This window comes from Lycorma delicatula, chromosome 1 (genome assembly GCF_047948215.1).
Source record: "Lycorma delicatula isolate Av1 chromosome 1, ASM4794821v1, whole genome shotgun sequence".
Lineage (NCBI taxonomy): Eukaryota > Metazoa > Arthropoda > Insecta > Hemiptera > Fulgoridae > Lycorma > Lycorma delicatula.
In genome coordinates, this window is record NC_134455.1 from 305,492,480 (window position 1) to 305,519,556 (window position 27,077).

The following is a 27,077-nucleotide window of genomic DNA, read 5'->3' on the forward strand; positions in this document are numbered from 1 at the left end:
TAATAAAATATATAGGCATAGTATAAATAACAAAAAAACCGTTTCAACCTCTGACCTATCGCCAATAAATACTATATATATAAAACACCATTAAAAATAAACAGATATAATGAATAAATCTTATTATTATAAACGGGTTTTTATCACCAAATATTAAATAAATATTCTATAAATTCATTGTTTTAAGTTTTTATCTGTTCTAGTTGTATTAAATTTTTAGCAAGAAAATAAATCATTACAATTCCGTTAATAAGAGAAAACTCGAGAACGACGTTATTTTACGATTCAAACAATTTTCTGACTGATTGCATTATTGCTAAATTAGAAATTTACAAAAAGTTATATAACTGCTGTTAAAGTAACTTTTTAAAGAACCGCATTTGCAAATTAAATCTCATAATATGCACTATTTACAACCTAATAATTAATCTTTTTCACAGTTTTTCTCCAGTATGAGCGATTTTTGGACAAAAGATTTTGAATTTATCAGTTATTTTCAACAAATAGCTATTTCAGACTTGAGTAATCGTTTTATAAATAAAAATAAATATTTGTTTAAGAGTAAAACAAAAATCTTACCTATCAACTAATTAAAAAATAACCATTAATACACCTGAAATGAATGAATTTTATTTTCTTACATCTTAAAAATAAATCAGTACAGTTTAACTAGCAAAAGCTTTTTTTTTCAGTTAGTATGAAATGGTAAGAAAGAAAAAATTTATTTATAATACAGACACCATGAGTTATTACAAATTTATATGAACACATCTATTAAAAAGCAATAGAGTTCATGTAGGTTATGTTCTCATTGCAGAAAAGTAAACTGTTGAATCTCAGCAGACATCAGAATATTCTTTGTATTATTTACATTATTTATTTAACACCAGGAGGTCTACTGGCAGACAGTAAGACAGGAATAATTCTTGTAATAAATCAACATAACTGAATACTGATGTAAACAAGAATTATTATGATTGTAATTTTGTATTTTACGTCATAAACTGAATGAAATTTCCTGATAACAAATTTTCATGTTAATTTAAAATTAATGCAATATTTTATTAAGTACGTTTTGTTATGTTTCATGTACATCATTAATTACGACGTATTTTCTACTTTTTACTTAAACATTTATTCTTCTAAAAATTTAAACTAAAAATATTTTTACAATTTTTTTTAAGTGAAATAAGGAAAGTAGTTAATTCCATAAATTAAATGAAGAGAAGGCATGAAATATAGCGTACAATATACAAGCGACGGCAGTACGTAATAAATTTCATTAAAGTTAAGATACTTGACTGGAAACAAACTTAACATAAATAGTTGGTTATATTCGCTATTTAATTAAAATATTTTACTAACCATATTCTAAAAAATTGTGACATATACATTAAAAAGAAATATTTTCATTTTTGTAACATGGAGGAAACGTGAAATTGGATTCATCAATCGTCATTAAAAAATAAAAGAAATAAAAATATTCAATACTATAGATTACAAAAAGCTATTAACTTTTAATAAAAAACTGAAATAAATTCAGATTTAACTGACGTTTTGTACTTCCATCAATATGCTTACGATCGATTCAGATTATCATCAGTGATAATAGGCAAGTATCGGATAAAATTGCAACGAAAATTAAGTTTGAATCTGGTTCGGTTTGTCATATGAAAAATAATAGTATTTGTATAATTTGATTTCTAAGCGTGCAATCTTTTATTTAATTATTACGAGATGATCTGTTTTTTCTAAATTAATAAAATGAAAAACCTAACTATCCGGCAGTGTGCATCTTCGTGATAGTACAATAATATAATTATTCTGAGAATATTGTTCTTATGCGTTCCTGAATAATTCAGTTATTTCGTTTGGTAAGTAAACATCATTACAAAATGTATACATAGCGCATATCACAAGGGTATAATACTTATTTCATATTTTACGTTGAAAATAAGTATTTGTTTTTTATTTATTTTTATTAAAAGTAACAATAATGAAATTAGTTTGAGTATTTTTTAAACTTGAATAATTAAATATATTTTGTTTTAACTATTTCGTTATTAAAAAAAAAGTAGTTGAATTTTAAGAAGTATATATAAAAATGCTTTAGATTATAATATTTTTTTTTTGTATTGATAAATAGAAATTTTCTGTCAGCCTAAAGAAAAAAAATGTAATCACACACACACACACACACACACACACATATATATATATATATATATATATATATATATATATGTGTAAGTGTGTGTATGTGTGCGTGTTCATGGCCATCTACTTTTTTTGTATTGATAATTGGCGTTAAATTAGGATAGAGCCTGTTCAAGAATCTTAATTAAAAAAACCTCATAATGCTCTGTAAAAACGATCTTAAATAATTAATATATTTCTTAAAATTATTATAATACAAGTATAATAGTATAACGAAAACATACAACTTTCTTCTTTTCGTTTTTTACCTAACATAGTAAAAATCTAATATTAAACGTAATAATTAAATTGGGTCTTTCTATTTATCTTACACCACTTTATTTTTATCTACTGTTACCAAGTCATATACACTAATAATTAATACCATGAATATCAGGTAAGTTATTCTGAATTCTAAAAGTAACCTGATACTAAGTTAACGACGTAGTTATGATAGATAACTTTATAACATAACACAGACTTGAATATTATTACACCTAGATCATCTTTTTATTGCAGTCACTGTTTTTTCTGATATTTCAAGTTAAAGTTTCAAGAACCAATTTAAACGTTAATAGATAGAAAAACAAACTGGAATTATCAATTACAATTCCATTATAGATAATAATAAACATTAAGAATTAATGAAACATAAATCTTTTTGGAAGGCTTTTCTTAGTATTATATAATCATTTTTGTTAATTTATTTCGATCTTGCCTAATATTTATTTTTTAACCTCTTCATTATATAATTATTTACAAAAATGTAGTGTTTATCAAAGTAACATATTTAAAAACATTTTATTAATAAAATTTAAAAATAATATTATTATTATTTAATAATAATAAAAATAATATTACAAAAAAATAATAAAGTAATTACAAAAACATATAAGTAATTAGAAATATATATATATATATATATATATATATATTTCTTATAAATATCATTTCCGAACTGAATAGGTAGATTTCTCAGCATATATATATATTAAATTCGTGAGTTTTGTGTAAATTGTTTCTACGTATCGAAATGATAGACATCATGTAAATATTTTGTAATAATTGTTTATGTTTTTATAATATTGTATAAATACATATCACTATTTAAAAAAGTATAATTTATCCAAATTAAATTTGATTAAACAGATTTCATGGATAGCATTTTAATAAAAAAATCTGCTATGAACACCACATAACTTCCTTGTACGCCTATTTAATTAAATACTCGTATACACGTTTTTTTTTTTAATGAAAAGTACACAAAATTTTATTACATTAATAACCTCTGATAAATTTTATTTTATTTTTTTTTATTGTTATTATTAAATTATTAATTATCGTAATTTTTTTACAGTCAAAGGTTTGTAATTATTAATAAATCAATATATTTAAATTAAAAAAAATAGTTAAAAAAATAAGATGAAGTTTGATTCAAACCGATGTGCCTTGTAAGATCCAATTATTTCATTAATTAAAGATTTATTTGGCTATAGCTCTGGAACCAATAAAAATAAGTAACACTTATGATATACTGTTGAAAAATTCCGAATGAGCGCTTATTACTACATTAAGAAAAAGTCCAAAATCCAATTTTTTGGGAGATTTTGGGCGTTTTTGGACACTTTTGATCCAGTTGATTTCCATCAAAACGGGAGGTGCACAATTAGGTGTTACAATAGTAATAAAGCCAAAATTTCAACATACGTACTTACGTACGTACAGACGTCACGACGAAACTACTCAAAATGGATATTTCCTTTGAAATCTGAAAACCGAGATTTTTCGCGATCACAATACTTCCTTTACTGTACAAGGAAGTAAAAATATACTCTTTTTATAATTAAGATGCTCAACTAAAATTTGAATAACAACCATTAAGATCATTTCGAAATTTTTTTTTTATAAAGTTTTGAAAAAATTATAAATTGATTTTATAGCTGATAATTCTGAATTCCTTCTTAATATTACAATTTATTTAAGTTTAATAAAATCAACAATTTTACAAGTTTTCTTTCCCCTAAAATACTAAATTGACAAATAATTGTTTTATTATCTATAACAGTTAATATATTTTTTATTTCTGCATCTGTAGTTCTTAGTAAAATATTCATCTTTATGTCTCAATACAGAATAAATTATAAACGAAAACACGCAGAACAACACACACACACACATATATATATATATATATATATATATATTAATATAAGTGTGAGTATAAATTGTTGTTACCATTAGTTTGTAGCTATTACTCAAAACTTGGGACTACTGTTACCATAAATCTGTACCATTAATTATAAGCATTACTTATATAATGTATATAAATAATACAATTTGATTAAGTGAAGTGAAAAAGGAAAAAAATCTGACGCATAAAGCTGGAAATATACTGCAGTTTCTTTCATGTATACAAGTATACCGAGTCAGAAGTCACAGATTTATTGTCTTTATGTTTCTTTTCAGGTGTAAATATACTGTATTAAATTAAATCCGTACTTCATAATAAAGTAGCTTTATTTATTAAATAAAGAAAAGGAATAATGTATATTAAATATAAAGAATGTGATATTTAAATCGTACTAGCGGCAACAGGTTCAGAATTTAGTGTAGGTAGAAAAAAGTAGCATGACGCGGCTATCCTTCTACAGGTTGGCAGCACTGCTATTCTGGAAACACGCTTTACGTGCCAACCAAAATGTGACCTGGAGTGGCACCACTGCTGCCAACCTTTTATCAAAGAAGCTACAACAAACCCACTCACTGCTATACTGCTACTATAGATGCTAGTAAGTATATTCAACCTACAGACTCTCCGCGGAATAATATATAACTTCAAGTTACATTCACCGCTAAATAATAAATTTACAATTTTAAATCTTTCATTATTTGTAAATTAAATGGGTTAGATTTATTTTACAAAAAGTATAATGAATAAAACATGACATCAACCTATTACATTGTACCAAAATAATATAAGATTCCAATTTAACATAACAATATACAAGACGTAGTTAAATAGGTTTATGATTTAAAAAGGAAAATCATATTAATCATACGAATTTTACACTTATTTAATGAATAAATAATTGGTTAAAATTTAAGGCGTGAATTATTATTAACATTGCATATCGATATTTAAGTTATACTTTTTTCAAATCAGCTCAAATGCTTAGATTTATAATATACAAATCAAACGAATGAATTAATTTTAAAATAAAAAAAAAAAAAAAATAGATTTATTTGCAATTAAAATAAGCCTATTTAACAAACTATTTCCCAGTTAGTTTTCTTCAACTATTTTTCGAATAAACGAAAACAGAATCTGTATATGCGTGTGACAGAGCGTTTCACATTTCTAGCTTATACTTAGAAAAAAAATTAATATGTTATTTTTTCATTAATTAATCCTAAAAACTAGATTTTCACTAAACAAAAATATACATTTTTATATAAACAAAAAATACATAGTAACAGAAAAATTTAGGAAAAACACGAGTGAGTTACTTAAAAGATATTGGCAAGAGAGCAAGGAAGGACAGAGACCCTAAGAGGATCCTTAAACGTGGTCCATAGTGTGCCGTAATAGCAACAAAATGAATATGATTGTCACAAAACAAATATTTTCAAAAACCATTAAAATAGTAACATAAAATGTAATATATTAATACTACTGATCTCAGATAACAATCTAATAATAAAATTTAAAAAAGTTCATGCTTTATGAATTAAGGAGAATTTCTTAAAACGAAACGTAACAAGAGAATTAGTGAGAAAGACGTAGTATACTGAAATAAATTTATTCTACTGACACTAGTAAAAAATTCTTTCAGTTTAATTTTAATCAATAAAAGTATAACTTCCTTAAAATTTTTAGCGCACTAGTTTGATCGATATAAATTTTACTTATTGAAGAAAAGGACGCTATAAAACACGAATTACCAATTTGAAATGAAAAATTTTATTACATACAAATCGACAAAATAAGTGCATAAGCATCTTACAGAATGTGTTGAATTAGTAACTTGTACATAAGTTATTGAATAAAGAACTGGCTATTTTTTTTTTCATTTTAAAAAAGTAAATTATGAAATAAAAAGTTAGTAAAATATTGTAAAATGAAAAAGTAATACTTAAATATTGTGTTCAGATTAACGTATACATAACTTTTCTAAAATATTTCTTTCCATTAAAAGTTTACTAAATTTACAATAAGTGTTTACCCCCAGTTAATTTTGATTTTCCTCAAATACCCATCGTTCATAAACACCCAATTTTTTCTTTGAAATAAACCTTATCAAAATATGTTTTTAGAATATGTAGTTTGAGAGTAAATATGTAAAAAAAATGTTTAAAAATATTTAATAATTGATTTAAAATTCTTAAATTTTAAATACAAGTGATAAACAAAAGGAAAGTGATAAACAAAACATGAATTTCTACTTCCTCTAAAATGCAGCTTCATCTAAACGATTCTAATAATTACTTACAGCATGTAGTTTATTATGATTGTTGATAAACTATTTAAATTTAAACAATTTTTAGTAATTTAAAAAGTACTTATTTTAATTAAATAAATATTTCAGTCTTATTCCCTTGATTTATGAATAAATTTCAATTAAAAATAACAAATATTTCTAATTTAAAAGAAATTTTATTTTAACTTCCGACTTCAGACCTGATTTCGCGGCATTATTCCGAAAAGTTCTAATTACCAAATCTTAAACGTAAAAATGTTATTTTTATATTTAATTTCTTAGACTTGATTACATTAAAATGAAATGCAGCTCACATTAAAGAGGAATAAGATAAACATTATAACATTTTCTATAATGATGTTGGCTATCAGCAAACTTTTACGACGAAAAACCTATAAAACAAATTTCATTTCCTTACCACAATGATAACAATTATAACGAATTAAAATTTAACATGTTCACATACATTAATTTAATAATTTTATGTTGTTAAAAGATTGTTTATACCAGTCGCATTTATAATTTTAAGTCCAGAGCACAGATAAGTTCACGAGCAATAATTTTTCCTTTTTTTTTAATCCAGTTTTATTAACATAAATAAGTTCTGTTGAATAGATTTTGAGGATATTTACATTAAATTTTACTCTAAATCTTAAAACAGGAATATAACATTTTTTTAATATAATTTGAAAGAAGGAAAAATAAATATTCCTTTCAAAAACAAAAAATATAACTAATAAAATAAGTACAGTAAAATTTAATTTTATACATTACCTTATAAACGTTAGAAGTAAATCCAAAGGTCAACATTATACAAAAGGCACTGACACAAGGCACTCCACCACAAAGCACAAAGGCTGGCCAGTGACTGAGGCGAGGTGCGGCGGCACGCGGGATGCTGCAGTGGCGCAACCTACCGGCACACGCCGCTACTACCCGCTACCCTGTGGTTCCCCACATCGTGGCCGTCACTTTTGTCACTACCGAAGCCGCCGAGCAGGCACGCCACTCCCACCCCACACAAAGCACCACTACCGTCCAAATCATTATCCAGAAATAATTTATTCACGCTGGAGTTATAACTTCAAACTTGACAATCGGTTTAATTCTTATTTGTTATTATGTTTATTAAATTTCATCAAAAGTAATTTTTCTTAGTTTATGTATTATTCCAACATTTTGCTGAAATCTGATTATCGTCATTAACCTGCAGGTGTAATAATTTTTATCTTTTATTTATTAGTCTAGCTGAAACTAAATTTTTGCATTAAAACTAAAGATTTAATTGAAGAACAAATCTTTAAATTATAATTTGTTTAATTCTATAGGTATTTTTAAACTTTAAAGTGAAATCAAAAAATTTTTTTTCATCAAAATATTTTTCGTTTGAAAGAATTAGTTCAAAATAGTTTTAATTGAAATTCATAAAAATTTTAAAATATATATTTTTTCTTATAACAATTCATTTTTTCATTATCAGTACAAGTAGATAAAACTACTGAATTTACGTTATTAACTAAGGGCAGGGTATATAATGAAACCCACCGGGTTGGCCTAGTGAGCGGGGTCCACCCTCTGGGCCAGCTAAGGCACAGGGGACGGCTGCCCGGGTCGCGAGAGAAAATCCCCGGGAGGGGGGCAGTGACAGCTCGCGGTTCTCCTTCGCGGGGATGGTGCCAGACATACTGGCTGCCGTTCCCAGGCTTATGCAGGCGAGCGGTATACGAGAGATACTCCACATAATAGTGGAAACTATCACCGCAATAGTTGCTCGCTATGCATAAGCGGGTACTTAGGGTGGAATGCTGATGAGCTCTGAAGCAGGACGCTGGAACTACTGCGTCTTGCGGAAGACCTAGAAGTAGACGTCATCTGCGTAGCTGAAACTAAGCTCACGCCTGCACAAAAGGTGACACTACGGAATTATACGGCGTATAGAACCGACAGGGCGGTATCGCAAGGGCGACCTCCAGCTGGGGGCACTGCGGTATTTGTCCACAGACGTGTAACTCACTCAAGAGTTAACATCCAGACGCGTTGTCTGGAGCAAACGTGCGTCCAGCTGGATTTCGCGGGGACAGTGTACAGGGTGATTGCGGCCTATAACCCGCCAAATTGCCCTCTACCGCTGGATGACCTGGACCTCCTTCTGGATGCGCAATCACCCGCAATAATTGCGGGTGACTTGAACGCAAAACACACGTCATGGAACAGCCGCAGGGCCAACAGAAATGGCCGCGCCCTCAGCGGGTATGCACAGAGGGCGGGGGTCAGGGTACTCGGCCCTGAAACTCCCACGTTCACGCATAGGTCGTGTAGTTTTCGGCCTGACGTCCTCGACATTGCCATAGTGAAGGCAGTGGATAAACCACTGTCCATCGCGACAATCGAGGACCTCAGCTCCGACCACTTCCCTGTTCTGCTTGAACTGGAAGATGATAGGGCCGCCCGATACCCGCCGCCTAGGTGTAAAGAGGCGGTCAACTGGATGAGATTCAATGAAACTCTCCAGAGGACCTATCACCGAGAGCCACTAGATCTGCTGGGCACGGCCGAGGAAATTGATAACGAGACCGAGTCAGTTACCACGGCTATCAGGGCTGCTCTTAGTACTTGTACGACGAAAAGCCCGATAGACTGCTGTAGGGACAGGCTTCCTCCTAGAGTGACTAAAGCAATAGCCGAGAAGCGATGGCTAAGAACACGATACAGACTCATCCTAGACCCTGACGATAAGCGCTTGCTTAACGCTCAGACGACCGAACAGCTGGACGGGCTGGAGAAGTGGCTCGAGAGGTGGCGGGTCAAGGTGAACGGAGACAAATCCGTAGCCATGATCTTTACTCCTCCCGGGAAAAAGCGGAAACGGCCAGTCCGGTTGGAAATCTGTGGCGACCCTATCGAATATAAAAAGTCGGCGAAATACCTGGGGGTGATCATCGATAACCGGCTGACCTTCCGGGAACACATCTTAAGTGTAACCGAGAGGGCAAGGCAGGCTCGAGGAGCACTCTACCAGCTGCTGAACCGACGAAGTCCAACGCCGAACCTAATTAAGATCTTACTTTTCAGGATCTACGTGATTCCCATCATGGTGTACGCCTTCCCGGCCTGGGGAGGACTGGCGAGCGCACAATTTTTGAAGAAACTGGAGGTCGTCCAGAACATCGCCCTCAGGACGATATTCGGGGCCCCTTGGTTCATCAGGAACTCAGCTCTGCGCAGAGACGCTAGATTGCAGACAGTCTGCGAGGTGGGTCTGGAGCAGGCGAAGCGGTTCTACAGCTCAGCTGCTGCTTCCGAGTTCCAGCACATCCGGGACATCTGCAGGGAGGACCCGCAACCACAGGTGGTCAGGAAACGACCACATGCAGTCTTGGACGAACCGCCGTAAGGTAACGGCCGGCCAGGTAAGCCATGCCACGAAGAAGAGGTAAGTCCTACTACAAATTATATAAACATTCACATATATAATTATTACATTTAATTATTATATTAATAATAGTCAACAACTGCAGCGTGGGTTGCCCCCGGGCTGCCACAGGCAATTATAATTGAGGTTAAAAACATATCTGACTCTTGCACATAAGAGTCAACATAATGACATGATAAATTATGTCATCAAAAGCTAATTAAAACCCAAATAGTGGTTATAAATTACTGAGGAATACACGTACACATATGTTTGTAGGATAGTATGCGTATATACAATAAGCGAACCCCTTAAACCCAATCCCCTCTGCTCAATCCTCCATCACCTTCCGCACCAGAAGAAAGAAGAGACGACGAGGCAGCAGAAGAAGAAGACGATGAAGAAAGAACTGCTGCTGAAAGAAGAAACCTGCCTTCTCGCCGCTTAGTTCTTCTTAGAACTACAAGCAAAGCGGTGACTTAAAGGTTACTCAAGAGAAGAGTTAGGCAAGGTCTACGGCTTCGCAGTGAGGTCCCACCAAAGGAAGACAGGAGGACACTTTACCAAATTCCGCTCCCACTTCCATACCCATCCGGCAGCATGTCTGCCTTAACCCGTCACCACCACATACCACGGTGATGAAAGAGCAATCTTTCTCACCACTTTAACAGTTCAATCCGCTGTGCGCTTGGGCTTTTTCTTTTTCAGGTGAAACTCCAAGTACTACAAATACAGCTAGAAGAAAGCGTGTTTGGCCAGACACCACCAGACCCCCCAAACCCTCCGCGGACCATTATATTTTGTAGGGCTAGACCAGCAGCTGCATCAAGTCCAAATTTATATATAATAGGGGGGCGTCTTATTCAAAATTGTCACCACCCCGGCGCACGGGCGCACAAAAAACAACCTGCGTTATGTATATCTCTCCTGCCTACCCTTACGGCGGGCAGACATCTAATCCTTAATAGAGGTATATCGCGCTCAGAATAGTAAATCGTAAACCATACTTCTACTGACTGAGATAGCTCTGAGGCGCAACGCCCCAGAGCAATCCATCCAACCACATTTCCTTAATTCAAACCAAGTTAAATTGAATTGAATTAAGTAAATAATTAAGTGTAGGTCCAAAAATCGCCTCCAACGTCTTTTCCTTATGAGAGGACGCCTCCTTAAATGGAGCGCGTCACGGAAGATAACCTTATTAGCAAATCGTTCCGCCGGGCCCCTACCGACAAACCCTCCATTGGATCGGAACGCAATCCAAACTTCACAAAACGAATAAACGTCAGCCACTATTAATAACAGTCAGTAAATTAGAATCACCCAGCAGCAAAGGACGGAAGTCCGTATACTGCGGAAAGTAGGAGGGTATTGCACCCTCCGACATCCTTGCGTTCCGTTCCGTGGTCTAGTGGTAAATTTGTCATTACAAATCAGCTGATTTCGAAGTCAAGTGTTTTAAGATTCAAATCCTTGTAAAGGCAGTTACTTTTATATGGATTGTAATACTAGATGGTGAATAGTGGTGTTCTTTGGTGGTTGGGTTTCAATTAACCACACATCTCACAAATGGTCGACCTGAGTCGGTACAAGACTACACTTCATTTACATTCATGCATATCATTCTCATTCATCCTCTAAAGTAATACCTTACGGTGGTTCCAGAGGCTAAACAGAAAAAAGAGAGAGAGGATATACTCGTATAATGAACTATTTCCGGTTATTACTTTGTTAGTTATTCTGTTCTAAGCGTTCGTATGATTGCAACTCATGTACAGTATCAGAGGTACAAGAAAAACCATTCAAAGTTACTTTCTATGAGAGTAAAGATGTTCAATATGATTTTGGTGGGTTTGTCATGCTGGTATTCAATAGATTATTTGGAACAAAAGGAAACTAATTAATTCGCTTTCACTTTTTTCGTGTACTTACTATGAGATACTTTATTTTTTAAATAATTTTCATTTTATAGAATGAGTTTTGTGTAGTGTCAAATCATTCATATTAATAGTCTACATTATAGCATTTAAATAACATATTTTTAATAAAAAATCTGATGTGGTCACCACATAACTTTCTTGTACGCCTATTATATTACATATACACATATTTTACTGCACTTCATTTAAACTTATTTCATTTGAAAGTGAGATACGATTCTCCAATTCTTTAATAAAGTGGAAAGTTACATAATTGCATTGTGGTGAACACCACATTATATCACATATTTTGTGGTGTCCGTAACAGCATTTTATATTAGTTTATCTATTAACTTTGTTTCACGGCGCTCAAATAGTTTTGTGGTGTAGTGAGAACGTGTCGGATCCGTAACCATGCACACATCGGTTCGAATCTGATTTTATATACGAATGGATTTTTATCATTTTTTTGTAATTTAAATATATTGATTTATTAATTATTATTAACCTCTGTAAACATTTTTGAATTAAAATAAAAAGTATATAAAATTTTATTTTACTAATAACTTCAGATCTTTTTTAATTTTTTTTTTTTTATTGTTACTATTGAGTTATTATTTATTGAATTTGTTTTTCAATCACAGGTTAATAATTATTAATAAATCAATATATTTAAATTAATAAAAAAAAAAATCCAAATGTTTTTGATTTTGGGCTTTTATGGACACTTTTGGTCCAGTCGATTGCAAACAATATAGAAGTTACACAACTAGATGTTACAACAGTGTTATATCAAAAGTTTCAACATCCTACGGCTAATCGTTTTTCAGTTATGCGAGATACATACGTATGTTCAGACGTCACGTCTAAACTAGTCAAACTGGATTCAGGGATGGTCAAAATGAATATTTCCGTTGAAATGTGAAAACCGAAATTTTTCGCGATGACAATGCTTCTTTTACTTCGTACAAAGAAGTAAAAAGTTGTAGTGGTAATAGTAGTAGTAGTAATAATCTAATTAAATTTTCAATTAATATTTCTTTTATTGAATTGAATTTTTTTTATCATATATAATAAATGTCTTCTATAAAATTATTATTTACAAACTAAAATTAATTTTTCATTTAAACGAAAATTTATTATACGCTTATCTAGTGTGAAATTAATTTAAATAAAATCAAATTAATTTACTTGAAGTTAAAATCTTTTTTCTAGAGTGTTACAGGTTTTTACATGATATTCGTTTATTATAATTTCTCAGCAGGTGGTCTTTTGTCGCTATAGAATCGGTATTAAAACTGTTCATCACGGAATTCTACATAGCAACTTATTTTTTACATAATATCTTTTACAACTCTTAATTCCTATATTTTCTAAAACCTTATATAAATTTAATTTAATATTTTTGTAGAACACAAACTTTTTTATACCGGTAAATCGTGCAAGTAATATTTATTTTACACTCTATACAACTCATTTAAATTATTAAATGCAACGTTGTAATTAATTTCCTAAATTAAAAATTAAATTTCCTTTCTGATGTCTTAAAATGAAGAAATATTTTAATTTAATTTATAGTAGACTATGTATAAATTTATGTTTTAATTATGAGAAAAAGTATTTCGTAGATTTACAGATATAATTATGATTATTTCTAAGCATCGTTATTTTTTATGGCCTTCATAACGAAAAGATATTCGTCTTTTTATAAAGATGGTTCTGAGTTCGAACCCTAGACACACTTGATGTTTTTTACACACTACAAAAATTATTTCTTGTATCAGAATAAAAATAAATAAAGAAAAAGTAATCGTGACTAGGAAATCGACTTTGTTACTGTATGAATTTGATTACTTTATACAATTCAGAATTGATATTCACTAAGCTTCAAATAAATGAATCTAGATTCATTCTTCTATATTCATAAGAAGAATACATTTTAGGCAGATATAATAATATATTTAAAAAATATATTGATAATATATCTTTCAGTTTTGTTATATATATATATATATATATATGCCTAAAATATATATATATATATATAACTTCCAAAGGCAAAATATGAGTATCTTTTTCCTTTCCTATAGAAGGTTCTGTATTTGAATCCTTGTTAGATTTAACATTATCTTCTTGATAAAATCTCATCTCACATCAGGTGTGGTAAAATAATTGTACTAAAAATCAGACGTGACTTAAATAAGTGAATTTGTATTTTACAAATCAGTAAAAAAAAAGTGTTTAATAAAGTTGTAATAATTACCTAGCAAAGGTTATTTATTCTTATTGAGTGGAAAAATTATGATACATGATAAAAGTACCATAGATTTATTTTTTGGGATGAGAGTAATTTATGATGAAAATTTGTTGTAAAATTATCATTATATGATTAAATAAACCAAACAAATTTTTTTAAATTCCAAAAATCGGTATTTTTTTACCTTTTTCTGCTTTCCCCACCACCAAAATTACATTCTAAGAATTTTTTTTGTTTTCTACGTTTACACTGTTAAATGGGGAAAAGTTTTTTTAAATCCACAGAAAAATGTATAACCTATACAAAACGTTACCCAAGATATCGTTTTTGGCTAGGGTTGAATTATGATTAAACTTTATTGTAACATTATTAAAAATTAAAAAAAAGGTAAACAAATTTAGTTAATATGCATATATATTTAGTTGTATATATATATATATACAAATGTTTGTTTTTTCTCTCTGCATGCAGGGATGTATGTGTGTGTGCGCGCGCGTGTAAATTCGTTTGTGCGAGTATGTGCGCGCGAGAGAGATAGAGTGAGTAAGAACAACCATGTGTAAGACTTAGTCATACCCGATATCAATGGTTTGTTTCTATTCTGTAGAGGAAGTAAGGATATTTTTCTTTTTATGTAAGTCATTGAAAATATTTCCAATAGAAACATTTCCAGAAATATTTCCTCCACCACGTGTGTTCTGTTTTAGGTATCGCACCCTAAATCACCTTATATATTTCGAACTAATCGACGGATTTTGTCCAGACTTGGTCAGATTACTTCTATGTATGGGGAGAGGGTACTGATGCCATTAAATTTCCAACTTAAAAGGTCACGAGGATGAAGATGTAGAGCAGGGTCACTCTCAGTTCTCGTGATTTCGCCGGATTAAAATCTTATTTTTCTTAGGTACATTTTCTAATAATTAAAAATAATAATATTTCCAAAAATATAACATTTTTGCAAAGTCGCACCCCCACCCCAAGAAGGCTGTAAATAAACTAGTGGCTAAGTGGATATAGTGCGTCATTAGTACCCCTGCTCACCCACCATGAGCGCTAGTGTAGCACTGACGTACAGCTGCGCTAGCCGTCTTTCTCTTTCTTTTCTGTTCCACCTCCGGAACCATCGAAAGGTATCACTTTAGAGGATTTTGTGTATGGATGTAAATGAAGTCTTGTACAGTCAAAGGTTGACCATTTCTGAGAGAAAACTGTGTGGTTAATTGAAACCCAATCACCAAAGAACACCTGTATCCACGATCTAGTATTCAAATCGGTATAAAAATAACTGCCTTTATAAAAATAACTGATTTGTGATGATGAATTCACCACTAGACCAACCCGTTGAGATTGCTGTAGTCGTCTCCTATGTTCTAACGCCATAGATGAGCGGTAAAATTAAGTAAATGAGTGATATTTAAAGTCTAAAAAAGTATTTAACCTGACCGCTAGTACCGCCACACCTGCGCGGATGAAATACGGTATGTGCGCGCGCTTTAGTTAGAGGCATTAAATAAATAAACGAAAAATATTTTTTTTAAATAAAATTATAAATATATATGTGTGTGTGTAAGCCGTGCAGCAGAAAGCAGAAAAAAACCGCGTGACGTGAAAGTCCTACAACTTTGCTGTCAGCTTTTTTTTATGATATATAGCCAGAAGTCATTCTGATATTTGAGTATGCCATGTGAAATTATTATAAAATTAGTTGGAAAATATATTACAGTTATATAGAAATTTGAGGTAAACATACATATTCCCACAATTCATACAGTCTTAGCTCGCACTCGATAATAGCTGCTTCACGTTTCTATATATTTATATTCTTATTTCTATTAAAATTAATAATTTATCGACTTTATCGCTTTTTTACCATTTTGCAAACTTTATTTTTTATAGCCCTACTCTAATTAAAAAACTAGTTAATGTCTTTTAATTAAAATATATTTATCTAAATAATATTAGGACTTAAGAAAAATGTATATTAACAATTTATATTGAATTCTCTTCATATTATGAAATCAGTATCAAATTAAAGGTTAATAATTACTTGTTTTTAATATGGAATCGACTTAAAAACTTTTAATTTTAATAAAATCTGAATAGTATAATTATTTTCTGATTGTGCAATTATTTCTTATTGCAGTTTATTATATTAAATATCTTTGTCACAAATAAACTGTAATAGTACTCTATAACTATTTTGTGAAAGAATGTAACGCAAATTGAGCAACTTACTAAATTATTATTTCATTTTCTCCAATTTTTTAACATGACAAACTTTATTAGCAAGTATCTGGGAAATCTGTACAATTTCAGGGAATCCGTTTTTTACCGTCTGTAGTAGCAAAGTTCTCTCTGCGCTAATAAATTAATTAAAGTCATTATTTTTTAAATAAGTTTTATTATATCTTTAAATTAATAGACGTAGAAAAAACTATTTCTTTCAGTAGAAATTTTTCTGCTTCATTGCCTTTAATCATTTTAGTTTTTATGTCCTCAATATTTATGAAACTATTAGTTAAGTTTTATTGTTGTTAATGAACATTTTAAAACTTGAAAGTGTGTAATGTACTATAGTCGTGTTAGATGGGTGTGGTGTATAGTCTGTTACATTTACAAGAAAGGTTGCAACCAGCTAAAGCCCCGAGGCTGTCAGTCCCTATATTCTGAAAATAAGTCATTAAGTGACCAAAAAAATTTTTGCCTTAAATGTCCATACATATTTTAAATAATAATACTTTTTTTAGAAAAAAATGTGTAACTTCCACTCGCCTATTATTTTAAAACACTATAATTGAAACAACTACAAATAGTGTAATGAGTTACTTTAGTCAGTGCCAAATCAATAAATTAATCCCGCAATACCTTCATGGGATATAGGAATTGTTAAAAAAACATTGCGAAACGGCTTTTCCATGTCAAATCCCTTGTATATCAATATATCGGTAACTATTTAAATTACTTTAAATACTGGATTTCAAAACTGTTTTCTAATTTATTCATTGATAACAGGATATCATAGGAATTCATGTGTGAAATTGAAAAGAGAAACAACTGCCGTTTCATAAAGTTTTAATAGTATTTACCGATGTGGTAATAAGTTATCTCACGTTTTTTACTAATTTTATATAATAAGTATTTTAAGGAAAAGTTATTATAAAAAGTATAATTTTTAAAATACAGAAATAAAAAAAAGAAAGTATTTTACTTTTCAAAAATTATATTTAATAGTAAAACAATTAGAAACATAAATTTAAAATAATAATTTATTAAATGACAACTACAACGTTTTTGCATTATCTGAGAAAATTATTATGATTATTTATATATAGTTCAGCGGTACCCATTTACAATTTTTTTTTTTATACATTACTTGCTACATACGCTTTTGAAGCTTGTGCGTAGGATATGAAAATTGAATTTATTTTCATATAGAAAATGCCATGCCTTACTGGGATTCGAACCCGGATGAAAGGCCGAGGTGCTACCACTTCGTTACAGATATCGGGTTTCTTTAGTTGTGTAATATTAATACCCGTTGATAAATGTTCTAAAAAATAAAATATTAACTCCAGGGTTTTAATAAATAGGGAATATTACAGTTCTGAGAAAACAAATGGCCTAAAAATTATTTTCAAAACACCTATAGGAATTTAAGATTAGAAATTTGTTATGCATTTTAATATTAATAGTAGATTATACAGCAATGTAACTCTTGTTGCATTGCTTTCCTCAAAAATATAATATGTCAATAATGCCAAATGCTGAAATACCAGACGGTGCAGAAGTTGTTTGACAAAAAAAGGCATTTATTGAATGTTTTTAATAATTCTGGAAGCCCAATCAAAGCCCATAAATGAAAACATTATAACAAAACTATCACTGATAAATGAAAATTAATATCATTCGTCTATTTACTTAAAATTTAGCATACAAGGAACAGCTTTTGAAACACATTACAAAATTCATACTAAATCACACATAGAATTTTTAAATTTCTTATTTTTTTTATCATTAAAATACTGAATATTTATTATAATTTTACCTGGATGTAAAATCCAGGGTTTAAAGAACGTAATAAATAATTCTTAGGTGCGTAATTTTCTCATAAATTTCACTTTATTACTTTACTTATATATACTTATATTTAGGATAAGTCTGTCCATATTACTGTGGTTATAAAAATAAATAGAAATATAGAGAAATGACTATGGGTTTAGAGGATGCTTCTGTTATTCATGGAGACGATGAGACATTAACTGATGGAGATAGTATGAGAATACCTGTAACCGCATGAAGAGAATTGTTTATACTGCTTTATAACATATATTTTACATTAAGTTTAACAACAGTTTAAAAATTTTTCAATACTTTTTAAATCATAACTGATTTATAAATATAAGTACATTTTGTTATGGCGAAGTTAGTGGAATACTTCATATTATTTTTTATCGAGTTAGTTATCTAAAGTTAAATGAATTTATCGATTTAGATTTATGATACTGAAAACGAGTAAATACGATTTTCTTTCTTTAAATTTATAAAATTTCTTACACAGCAACGTGTTGAAAGGTGGATTATATAGTTTCTACAATAAGGGAAAAAATAATATCCTATTTATATGGTTAAGCGCTTATCTCACGCAATCCACTAACTTATTTATGAACTATAAAAGGCGGTGGTATATGATTTACTGTATTAACTTACTACTATTCTATGAATTCTAACTGTAAGAAAGAAAAATCTGATATTTTATGACGTAATTGAATATTTATGAGACTTTTATTGGAATGGATATTACTTCATGCTGTGGGAGTTAACATGTATTTATTTATTTTTTTAATAAAAACAGTATATATTTTCTTTCCTTAAAAGGGATTACAAACGATCATAACGTTTGTTGATACATATACATAATATCTTCTATGACTGATACAAACAAATAAAGTAGTAGTCATTTCCGGCAGAAACAATGGTAAAAACAGGCTTTACTCTACGAAGAAATGTTTTTGCAATGAAATTGTTGTTTTGAATAACATTTAAATAGAAACACAAATTCCTATTATTATTATTTTCTTAACCTCCGGTACCACCGTTAGGCACTGCTTCAGAGGATGAAATGAATGAATGACAAGTAGCGTGTGGAAATGCCATACTGACCGGGATTCGAACTGGAGTCCTCCGGATAAAAGGCCGTGAAATATTAATGCTCATTAACATCACAAAACATAGAAATTCTTATTTTCTACTTATTTCTTCAAATTAGTTTTAACAAGAGCCGAACTTTTATTTATTGTTTTTTGATTAACCTTCATTTATTGGGATTAGGCTTATTAATTGCTTTATAAAGAAAAGTTTGATTATAACAAAAAAAGAGTCATTTTCTGCAGCGCATAACACAGTTGAAAATAAAAAAAGCCATTAACAACAATTTCTGTCATGTTTATTGTAAAATCACTTATTTACTTATACCATTTTTGGAAGCAGATAATTTTATAATAAATGTTATATGTTAATAACATGTTATATGTTAAATATTCAATTTATGTAAAGAAAAAAGATGGAATTAATAATGGGAGAACTTGGAACGGATTATCCTAGGAATTCCTTAGAGATGCTCCTGATTATATTGTCATGGAATATCCCTCATTAGTGAGCAGATGTATTAAATTTGTTCTTAGAGATTATTCATATTGAATTTAGATTAAATAATTATATTTTTTGGGCTGAAAGCAGAATTAGTGTTTTCTATTACGTCTAACATGTTTTTTTTTTGCAAAATATTTATTTTATAAATAATATAGAGTAATGATATATTGATCCATGTTTTCTTTTCTTGCCAACTGTTTTAGTTCTTAATTCTTAATTTTGTAATCTAATCTTTCAACTAGATGCTGTTATTTAAATGTTTTGTGAGGGAAAGAATATTTCAACAAGAGAGGTCGATGATTGGATGAATAGTGGTCAAATAATCGTAGTTATTTCTGTTATTTATTTCTATTCATCGTCATAGCTTCAATTTTGAATGGATAACAGAAATTCAGAAATGAATTTTTTTAAATTTATTTTATTTACTATATTCTTAAATAAATATTCTTTAAAAATGTTTTGCATGTACTAAAAAAATTTATTAGCATACAGAATTATTGTCGCTACCTTCTAAAATTAGTCATATAAATTACAAGTTACCCAGGTATCTCTAACTATCTTCAACATATTGATCTTAATAAATGAATCTTTCGATTAAATAGATAAAATCTTAGAAAAGTTATCAGTTATTGAGTGAAAAAATTTCGTAATTTTCATGAAATTTGATGAAAATTATGAATCTTTCTTGGAAGAATCCCATTGTGTTGATTATTTCCACAAGACTTAAAGTCATTTTCTCCTGGAATTTGAGAAGATCCAAAACCCTAAATATGTAATCTTTGGGTACTCTTTTTGATTTGATAAACTATAAACCAAATTTTTCGCTTCCTAAGAATACAGAAGTGGGCTAGATAAATTAAACTGGATGAAATTAAAAGAAATGAGATATGTAGCCTAGCCTAGCTCATCGGGTTCATAAAATCTAGCAAACCCTCATTTGCCGTAGGTGTGTGTGATAACAATACGGTGTAAATAATGTTGTCTATGGATATCCATATTTTACACACTTTTACTGAATAACTTATTTCATATTAGTCATTCAACCTATTTTATTCAATTTCTTAGTATTTAGTACTTTACACCATAAATAAAAGGGATTTCAAGCTTAAAATGAAATGCTATTGGGAAACAATATTGCTAGTATATAGCTGATTTTGTAGGATAATATTTGTGTTATGTGAGAAAACCATTACTCTGCTAATATTTTAAATAATCTATTTTAAGATAATAAAAATTTGTTTGTTTGTGCCAGAAAATGTTAGCTACTACTATAGCTGTGATGACATCAAAGGTAATCACTAGGTTAATACTATATTAAATATTTAGTAAACAAATGAAACAAATGGGAATTGAAATTTGGTATTAATTATTTTGTAACGTTAGTGGTATTGTTCAGATTCATTTGTTTTCTTTATATTCTTGGTTAATATTAACATCTCCTGTCATCTCCTTTCTTCTTAACTGTTAATGAATCAGTTGATCTTAATTATTGTTAGAATCAATTATATGAATTTACGGCTTTTTAAGGCTTTGGTATTTGGTGTACCTATGGTTTGGCGTGAACCAAAGGATCATGTAACATATTGTTAGTTTTGTTTAACAAGTGTGTCTGGAATTTATAAAAAATCTAAACGTACTGTAAAATATTCTTCGTTGCAATCCGCAATCAGGCCTGTACCTCGTAGTGAAATTATTCCAGTTCCTGAGCTACCTGTGAATGTATGTTTCAAAAGCAGCGATGAAGAATTAGGCAGTACTGAAGAAGACAACAATGATTTTGATTTTGAATTATCTTCCAATAAGCCACATCTTATTCACAAGGTGAATTAAATGACTTGGTTAGAGATTTAAATTTATCGAAAAATCAAGCTGAACTGTTAGGATCAATACTGCAATGTTGAAATTTATTTTTAAAAAATACAAAAATTTGGGGCTTTCAAAGCCGACAAAAAGAACTTTCTCAGTACTTTATTGATGAAAATAATTTGATTTATTCTACACATATTGAAGAGCTTATGTTGCACTTAGGACAAGTTCATAAACCTGAGGACTGGCGCTTTTTCAGATATTCGTCCAAGTATAAAAGTTTAAAAGTTGTTCTACTACACAACGGTAACAAATATCCTTGAATACCAATCGCTTTTGGTATTAATGTGAAACAGACATAAGATGTGATGAAAGACGTTCTTGAAAAAATAAATTATAAAAACATAGCTGGAACATTTGTGGTGATTTGAAAGTTATAGTTATTTTGTTAGGCATGCAGTTAGGCTATACTAAGTATATGTGTTTTCTTTGCGAATAGGACAGCCGAGCTAAGGATAAACATTATGTTACCAAACATTGGAAGAAACGAGACAACTTAACTCCAAATGGGAAAAATATTATTCATGAGCCCTTAGTTGAACCCAAAAAAATATTTTCACCCCCTCTCCATATCAACCTAGGACTAATGAAACATTTTGTAAAAGAAATGAAGAAGGATAGTCCGGATTTTTGTACACCAGGTAGAAATTTCCAAATGGAAGCGAAGGAAAAATTAAAGAAGAAATATTTGTTGGCCCTCAAATAAGAGAGTTGGTCAAAGATGATGTATTTAACTCGGTGTTAAATAATCTGGAAGTGCAGCTTGGGCTTCTTTTAAAGAGTTTGCAAAACTTTTCTCGGAAAAATATCTGACAATTACTACGATACTGTTAATCAACTTCTTACTTCATACAGAGCTACGGGTGTAATATGTCTTTGAAAATACATTTACTCCACTCACACCTGTATTTTTTCCCGGACAACCTCGGAAGTGATGAACACGGTGAACGTTTCCACCTAGACATTTCGGTGGGAAAACCGCTATAAAGGGAAATGGAATACTAACATGCTAGCAGATTACTACTGGACAATTATTCGGGATGTGCCTGAGGCTATTTATAAAAGAAAAGCATCAGTGAAATCATTCTAACACAGGTATGGTCATGCAAAATTATAAATTTTACTGATTTTAACAATATTTTTCCTTAATCTTTTTTTGAAGCGTAATTTATTTAAAACTAAGGGTAATAGAAAAATTGTATTTACAAATGTGTAATGTACGCAAAAAAGCAATTCAAGAAATGATATTACACTTAGAGAAACATTAAAAAACAGATTTTTGTCTATCAGTGTAATTGGTTAACCAGTATTACTTAATCGATACACTTTACACAAACAACTAATTGCTCCACGGCTGAAATTTTTGTACATTATTTTTGGTCCCCGGGCCGGATATTAAAAAATATGAATAAGACCGGATAAATAAATAATTATGTGAAATTTCAGCTACATGTGAAGTTTTAATATTGTGATATATGTAAATAATCTGCAGCTTGGAAAATTCAATCTTCATCGGTGATATTCAATAATAATAATTAACTTATGAATGAACGAAAATATTCTTTTAGATTTTTCTTCATTACATTTAATCTGGGTTCGTAATTTCCGTTAACGCCATTATCTACATAATATTATTTGTATAATTTAGTTTTATTTTGTTTTTTGGTCATATTAGTTATTGTAATCGTTATGGATAAAGAACAATTATTAAGACAAAGAAATTCAATTAAGGCATCCGTTACAAGAATTGGAAGATTCACGGATAAATTTGAAGCGTCACAAGATGACAGCTACGCTTTGCAACTCAAATTACGAAATTTGCTTGAATTGCATCGCCAAATATGATTCCATTCAAATATAATTAGAAATGGACGTTGATGATGATAGTTTGTTAATTGATAGTTGCAACTTTATTAAAAAGTCAGCATAGAGTAAATAATCAAAAACATTCTGTAGGTACTGTTTTAAACAATTATACTTGTAACCTATCAATTTACCATTGTTTAAAGGTGACATTCTTGAATGGCCTCGAATTTATATAATATATTTAAATATATATAATATATTATATAAATAATATATATAATGATTTAATCCACACTTGAAATATTAAGCAAATATTCAAAAATTACATTATTTACATTCGTCGCTAAGAGACGAAGCCTTAGCCAATATTAAAAATCTTCCGTTAATCAATGAAAATTATAAAATCGCATTAGATTTATTCATACAAAGATTTGATAAATTTATGACTGCATATTTGAATGCAGATCGCATTTAAAAATATTTTATAAAAAGAGAATCATTAGATCTTCTATCTAAATTAATTAATGACATTCTTCATATGTCAACTCACTTGAAGCAATCCAACTTCCAGTTAACAAATTAGAATTCACTGTAATTCAATTTCTAACAACAAGGCTAGATTATAATGCTGCCAGATTATGGAAGGAAAGATTATCAAATAAGGGCTGTCCAAACTTTCAAGAGTTTATGAAATTTCTTGAGACCACTGAACACACTCGTTCATGCTGATAAAATTAATGATTCTAAATTAAATAATGATAAATTTACTAATAATGACTATTGTTCACAATTAAACAAAAATGTAATTTTGTCTATGCTGTATGTATTGTAGATGAGGTTTTTGGTCATTTTCATTAGTGTAGAATCTTCTTAGACTCAGACAGTCAATTAAACTTTTGCACATATAAGTTTGCTCACAAATTGGGACTTCAACTCAATAAAGATTTGCCTATTTCAGGCATAAATAATACATGAGCCAAATCTGATTATAGTGTAGTACATACATTGCATTCATGATACAAAACCTTTTCATTCAAGGCGTATTGTGGTGTTTTACCAGACACAACTAATAACCTTCCATTACATACATTTGAAACTTCTCATCTTAATCTACCTCTAAATCTATTCTTTGTAGATCCTAAATTTTAATACATCAAATAATATTGATATTTTAATTGGAGTCGAATTTTACTTAAATCTTATTTTACCTTGTAAATTTATTTGAGATTCAAGATATCCTATTATTCAACAGACTAAGTTAGGGTGTACTCTTAGTGGTTGTCTTCGTACTAAATTTTAATATAAAAATACTATTACATCCCTTTTTACAAGCAACAATATGAGATCATTCAACTACATTTGAAAATTTTTGGATAATTCATGAAACTGATTCTGATGTTTAAGTTAATAAAACTTCTAAATGTGAAACAACTTTAATACCACTAGGAACAATGAAGGCAAATTTATCGTCTCATTAACACATAAATCCGATAAAATCTGGCTAGGTGATTCTTTCATTAATGCTAAAAATAGGTTCTTTATATCTGGAATGAAGATTGTGCAACAATTCTAATTTTAAAAGGGAATATTCTCACTTTATGCAAGAATACATAAGATTAGGTCATATGTCATTACTTATATGATTTATTAACTAATGTATCAGTTGTATATTACTTACCTCACCACCCAATATTTAAGCCCACAAGTCTAACTACTAAAATGTTGAGTTGTCTTTGATGGCTTGGCTAAAACCTCTAATGGTTTATCTCTTAATGATATACTATTAGTTGGGCCTGTTGTTCAACAAGATTTATTCTTAATAATACTTAGATTTAGAATTCATAACTATGCCATTACATCAGACATAATGAAAATGTTTCATCAAATACTAGTTAAACCTTATAACACTAATTTACAACGCATTTTGTGGTGTGAATCTCCAAATCAACTACAACAATTTGCACTTAGAACTATAAAATATGAAACCGCTTCTCCTTCATAGTTAGCCACTAGAAGCTTAATTCAAATATCAAATGAAAACCAAAGAGATTTCCCATTAGCATGCAATGCTATTAGAAATGATTTTTATATTGATGATTTTATTTCAGGCTCTGACCATCTAGATGAAGCTGTCCAACTAAAAATTCTAATTTACTCCAATGTTATGATATTCCATTTCATCAGTAGTTCTCTAAAAGTCATAATATTGTTACTCCTGAGAATAATTGTTCCATTTCTTTAGCTCAGAAACATGAGTTACATATCTTGGGCATTTTATAGAACAATTCTACAGACACATTATCATTTCAAATTACTCAGTCCATTGATACTAAAATTTAAACTAAAAGAAATATTTTCTCTATTATTGCAGGAGTATTTGATCCAATAGGTCTTATTAGTCCTATGCGTTTTCTATCATAAATGTTTTATGCAATCTTCATGTCAACTTAAAATTAATTGGGATGATAGATTACCCACAATGATGTTATCTCAATGATATAAATTATACACTCAGTTGCACTTAATTGAATTAATTAAGATAAGTCGTCAAATTAAATTCAACAATGGCATTAAGGTTAACTCAATCCGAGTACATGGATCTTCAGACACTTCCATAAAGGGTTATGGCTGTTGTATCTGCATTCGAACTTTATTTTCTAATCAAACAATTTCATGTAATTTACTTTTTTTCAAATCAAGACTTGCTGCTTTAAAGCAAATAACACTACCAAGGCTTGAATTGTCTAGATTTTTACTACTCTCACGTTTATTAGTGAAGATAATAAATGTTCTGAATACACATACTGATGAAATAGATTTGTATTCAGATTTGATAATAGCATTGTCCTGGATTCATGGACATCCGTCTGCTTTGAAGGTATTTATAAGTAATATAATTACTGAATTTCAAAGATATACCTCAAATGCTAAGTGGCACTTTTTTAAGTCTTTGGAAAATCCAGCTGACACATTGTCTAGGGGTTGTAATCCAAGTAAATTAATTAATATGTGGCTTTGGTAGCATGGTCCTCCTTTGCTCATATAGTATTCACCTCATTGGCCAAATACTCATATTAAATTTAATAATTATAGTAAGGATCCGGAATGTCTTATAGAAAAACATAAAAATATATCAACACCTTTAGTACATACTGTTTTATTTGACTAAATACAACAATTTTCATCTTTATACAAGCTAATTTGTACATTTAGCTTTTGTTTCTGATTTATACACAATCTTAAATTAAATTGGTCCAAACTAATCACTCATCATTTAACTACAAGGGAATTAAATCAAGCCCTTACCTTTTTCATAAAACAGTCTCAACATGTACATTTTAGTGATGAGATAAATAAACTTAAAAACATTCAAATTATTTTTAATCAAAGTAAAATCATTTCACTTGATCCATTTTTGGATGACTTAGGACCAATGGGAGGTAGATTACAACACTCTTTATTATATTATCAAAACATCCTACTATCCTACA

At 29.8% G+C, this 27,077-nt stretch overlaps 1 protein-coding gene across 1 annotated transcript in view; it reads right to left on the reverse strand.

Annotated features, from left to right (window-relative positions):
* Positions 1 to 7,566, reverse strand: part of LOC142333460 (uncharacterized) — a 126,864-nt gene extending 119,298 nt beyond the window's left edge. The window contains exon 1 of the mRNA XM_075380632.1: positions 7,449 to 7,566. The gene's annotated coding sequence lies outside the window, so the exon portion shown is untranslated. The remainder of the gene's footprint in view (positions 1 to 7,448) is intronic.
* Positions 7,567 to 27,077: the final 19,511 nt, after the last annotated feature.